The sequence below is a fragment of the Populus trichocarpa genome, chromosome 17 (assembly GCF_000002775.5).
Source record: "Populus trichocarpa isolate Nisqually-1 chromosome 17, P.trichocarpa_v4.1, whole genome shotgun sequence".
Classification (NCBI taxonomy): Eukaryota; Viridiplantae; Streptophyta; class Magnoliopsida; order Malpighiales; family Salicaceae; genus Populus; species Populus trichocarpa.
Window position 1 is genome coordinate 14,467,993 of NC_037301.2, and position 5,356 is coordinate 14,473,348.

Consider the following 5,356-nt stretch of genomic DNA (forward strand, 5'->3'; position numbering starts at 1 on the left):
CAGGCTTGCAACTCTCCCTTCATTGCAAATCCGGGAGTGTTGATCTCGGTCAACAACACCTCGCTCCTCAAGGTAGCTGGTCATTTGATTTTTGTTCTAGTTTTTGGGGAGTTACTTCGTATTTTTGTAATGTGGTATGGAATGGAGGAAACAAGTGGTTTGACGTCTACACAGGAGAGAGGGATAGCTTTATTTGTGGTGAATGTGGCTGGTCTATACGCCCAACTGGTCCATGCAGGGATCATGGTGGCAAAGTAGATTGTTTTCCTTGGAATAGTTAGTCATGTGAGCGTAAGTTGTTGAAGTGGAGGAGATTTAGAAACTGGGAAAAGGACTGTCCTTTTACTGCGTATCTTGAAGCATATCAGTTGAATAAAATAGCACGTGAATTGCTCCATTATATTTTATTATTTTTATAACAAATTTTATGCCAAAATCTATTTGATTTTAATCAGCTTGCCAATTCAATCCAACAATTATACATATCTATTACCTCTTCAATCATGCTCGAGGCAGAGGTTTGTATGATGTCATCACCTCTTTTGATTCTTTTCCATTACAAGGTGAAAAGAGAAGGGAGAGAGGAATTGAAATCTTGGCAACATTCATCTTCTTCTTTTCCATTACAAATTTCTTCCAAATTGTAGTGATCTCCCTCTGTTTCTCTATATATAGCAGTTTCCTTCACAACATATACAGCACCATGCTGTTCTTTATCAGCATCAACAGAAATTGAAATCCTGCCACAAACTTTGGATGGCAGGGCTTCGAGCTCATGTATAACTTTCTGGATGTCTCTGACAAATTGTTCAGTGAGCGTGTGAGAAGTCTTCTCGTATGACAACCCGAAGCACGGTCACATGTTGGGCATCAGGAGGCATGTTATATGCAGGCACAATCCATCCAAACCGCCTTAACATGTCGGATACCTCAAATTCTTTGTGAGTGCTCCTGTCCTTCAGAGAAAAAGCTACCAATGGGACTCCAGTAACAATGTTGGGTTGATCATATGGATTTCCCTCTTTTCTCCTGTTTTCCATTTCCTTTTGAATTCTAAACCAACCAACATTATTGCCTCAGAAAGATCCTACAGTCCCTACTCCAACAGCAGTCTCTGACTCTCCAATAGGGGGATTAAAGAGAAGTGCTATCATGTTTTTTTTTTTTTTTGTTCTTTTTCTTTTTTCTTATGTGTGTGTGTGTGTGTGTGTCATGGACACACTTGTGGATACGATCCACGGGTGGCAGCCACTCCTAAAAGCCAAACATTGAGGGAGAACTCGCCAACTCGATATCCTTAGTCTATCACATATTTACATGTGGATGAGTAGAATTTGAACCAGAAATATTCTCACCAGAAGTGCTATGACTATTGCCAGCCGAGCTACTAGCTCATTTGCAGAAGTGCTATCATGTTAACACATCTATTCTGCTTGTATAGGAATAAAAAAGGTGAGGTCCATTGCCTTAATTTCATTTCTTTTTATATAGAAGATGACAATAATTCAGAATTAGAAGATTACAGATCCAAATAGCTGAAACAAGTTGCTGATCTAAATGCAACATCCATTTTAAAAATAATTATTTGTGCAATCCATGCGTAAAGATAATTTATGATTGCAACACAAGATTATAATTGAATATCAAGAAAAATAAATATCATTGCATAACAAAGTGGAGTCTTACTCTTAATTATGTGTAAATAATTAAATCTCTTGCCTGTAATTCAGTGGTGACAGGATATTCATCCATGTCAACATTGTCTTGTTAACAGAAGCCGCGACGAGTTTATCACTTTCAGGTTCCATTCATGTGGTCACAAAAGATGCCAAGCTAAGCACAGGATTACCGTTTAACACTAAGTCATCAGTTATGATCTGGCAGGCAGCCTCTTTAGGATTGAATTCTTTGGCATTTTGAACCTGAAAGAAAATCCACCACAGAAAAAAATTATTCAGAACTCACTATTAAACAGATTCAATTAGTGATGAAGAAATGTAGGAAAAAAAGATAGTATCACCTTGGAAATGAGGCTCGAACATATTGAGATACAAATGTTGAGTGGACAGAAACTGTAAGGACTATGGACACCACTTATCTCCACATTGGTATGATATTGTCCACTTTGGGCCTAAGCCCTCATGGATTTGCTCTTGGGCTATACCCAAAAGGCCTCATACCAATGGAGATATTTGTCCATCCTTATATACCCATGATCCTCCCCATTTCTAGCCAATGTGGGACTTTGGTCGTATACCCAACAATCCTCCCCTCGAACAAAGGACCACCGAGCCTCCCCTCAAACCGATCATTCATCCGTCCACTCTCTACCAACCAGGATTCTTCATTCTCTACTTCACCGTGTTGGGGTCAGAACACGTCCATGAAGCATCCGGAGAGCACTACCTGACTTGAGAGTTTTTGCTCTTTCTAGGTCAACTCCTCTTCACCGTGTTGGGATCAGGACACGTCCATGAAGCATCTGGAGCACACCGCCTATCCAATAGAGCTGATCCATGGATTATATCGTGATTGGGGGCCCACCACCTTTTGTTCGGCATTTCGAGGATTCATCCATCATGGCTAACTCCGGGGTCTGGCTCTGATACCACTTGTAAGGACTATGGACACCACTTATCTCCACATTGGTATGATATTGTCCACTTTGGGCCTAAGCCCTCATGGATTTGCTCTTGGGCTATACCCAAAAGGCCTCATACCAATGGAGATATTTGTCCATCCTTATATACCCATGATCCTCCCCATTTCTAGCCAATGTGGGACTTTGGTCGTATACCCAACAGAAACATGGTTGTCTGGTGCAGTAATTCAGGAAAAGAAAAGATCAGATATGGAGAGAAAGAGAACGAGAGAGAGGTGGAATATGGAGAAAACGGGAGATCTGCAGTAATTCAGGAGTTGTACACTGTTGATGAGAACTAGGCTGGAAAAGCTACGGCAAAAAGCAGAAGCAAGGAAACAGCAGCAAAGTCAGTAGGTCGGCAAACAGTCCTGGTGGAGAAGGACTTCCAACAGCTGTAGATCGGCGGAGAAAGAGGAAGTATCTTACAAGGAAAAAGGAGAAGGAAAGTTCAAAATTAAAAGGAGACAGTTTTGAAGGCAGCAAATCAACCCTGGCAGAACTTGGTTCCTGAGTTGAGTTACGAGTTCTGATTTGTTACAATCCTGACATAAAGAAGGTGCTGCAAACAATCCTGACAGAGAACACTCCACCTAGCCATGGATGCAATTTCTGTCTTTTGCAAGGGATGCAGCCCCAAACACAGAAAAGAAGAGAGGCTGAAAACCCATGCCCAAAGAAGATAAACAACAACAATACCAACAGAAAGGTACGAAGTCAAACAACAATAGTCCAGGTGAGAATTATATAAATTATATTTTGAAAATTTATTTAATAATTTAATTTTTTTAGATGAGATGGTTTTTTAACATAACATCAAAATATACTTAAATAAACGGTCATGAGGTAACTCTTTTGAATTGAGATTGTATTTTAACAACCCATCCCTTAGTGAAGCTTCTGGATTCAGTAAGTCTGGTTCCAATTCAGTACGGAAAGAACATTTTTTGGGGTGATTTGGAGGAAGAAGAAGAGGAAGAAAAGGAGGAGGAACAACTTGATGAAGAGGAGTTGGAGGGCAATGTTCATTCCGTTGATAGCCTTTCAAGCACACCAACTGGAGTTGAGACTCCTGATGTTGTTGACCTTCGTAAGCAACTGAGAAAACCTAAGAGGCTTCTTTATCAAGTTTTTAAAGAAAAACAAGAGAGGGTTGTTGCAGGGACTTTACTTGAAACAACAAAGAGCTTTAATGCCAATAATTGAAGGAAGAGATTGTTGTGTGTGGTGCCGCACCATGTGATAATGGACCACCACATTAATTAGTAAGAGGCAACAGGCTGCCTCTTTGAAAAACAAAATATTACCACTGTAGCAACAGAATGGTTTTTAACAGAACAGAGAAAAGAGAGCACGGGAGAAAGAAAGAAAAGAGGCAGTGAGCAGTATGTCTTCATTCTTCGATTTGCAGCTCGTTAACCGTCAGATAGGGATGAGATTTTGACAGACAATTCTAGACACGTTGCTCTTCATTCTAAACGGTTGGATCGAAGATTGGTGGTGTTCAAGCTGGTTTCTTGATCAGAAAACGAGGCTGTTAGTATTGTGAGTTTTTCTCGAACACTTCTCCCTTTAATCTTGCTGTATTCCGAAAATAGATTGTTCTTGATGATATGTATGTTGTAGCCCTTAGTTATGTCTAAGAAAGAACACTTGTGAACCCATTAATTGTTGATAGTGGAAGTTTTTAGGTGGATTACGGTCCCGTGGTTTTTCCCGCATTGAGTTTTCTACGTAAAAATCTTGGTGTTGATTTGTGTGTTTGATTATATTATTTTGTTGATTAGGTGATCCTAATTTTGATTGCACAAAAAGGGAAAAGGATTGGGACTTGTGAATTGTGTACTTGGCTAGATTGGTGTCTGATTATTTGAATTTTTCCCAACAAAGTATCAGAGCACTGGTTGTGTAGATTGAATTTCTTGTGTAGTTAAAATAAAAAATGAAGATTCATGCATGATAAAGCTCACTTCCTCCAATTATTTTATATGAAAAACAATGATGGAGAATCACTTATATTGCAATGATTTGACTTTGCCGCTTGAGTGTAAGGAAATAAGGCCTAATGAAATGGATGAGGCAAAATGAAATGGGCTTCACAGAAAGACGACTACTAATGTTAGAAAATAGGTATCTTCTAAGTCCATTAATCATATTTCTCAAGAACATGACTGCTATATAATTTGGAAGATGTTGGAAGAAACATTTGCTAAGGAGAGTGCACAAAACAAGATTTTTGTAATTAGAAACCTTGTGAATTTAAAGTACAAAGATGGTGAAGATGCTTCAGTGCACATAAATGAATTCCAAGAGTTCCTAAATCAGCTGTCATTGATGAATCTTGAGTTAGCTGATGAGATGCAAGCACTAATCCTATTGAGTTCATTGTCGGATAGTTAAGAGACTTTAATGATGTTACTTAGCAATTCTATTTCGAATGGAAAGATCACTTTAAAGAAAGTGAAGGGAAGAAGATAGGTCTCTACATGTCACAAGCCAAGGTGATTAAAGGGGAGGTGAATGCAATTGAAGATTACTCTACTGATTTAGCTTCACCTTCAATTGCATTCACCTCCCCTTTAATCACTTTCTTCAAAGTGATGTTTTCATTTAGAGTAGAATTGCTAAGTGACATCACTAAAGTCTCTCAATCATCCGGCAATGAACTCAATAGAATTAGTGCTGGTATTTAATCAGCTAACTCAAGATTCATTA

The 5,356-nt window shown here is 39.0% G+C and overlaps 1 pseudogene; it reads right to left on the bottom strand.

Moving 5' to 3' along the window:
- Window positions 1–289: 289 nt before the first annotated feature.
- On the bottom strand, window positions 290–1,180 carry LOC112325632 (glutamate decarboxylase 1-like; annotated as a pseudogene).
- Between the last annotated feature and the right edge of the window lie 4,176 nt (window positions 1,181–5,356).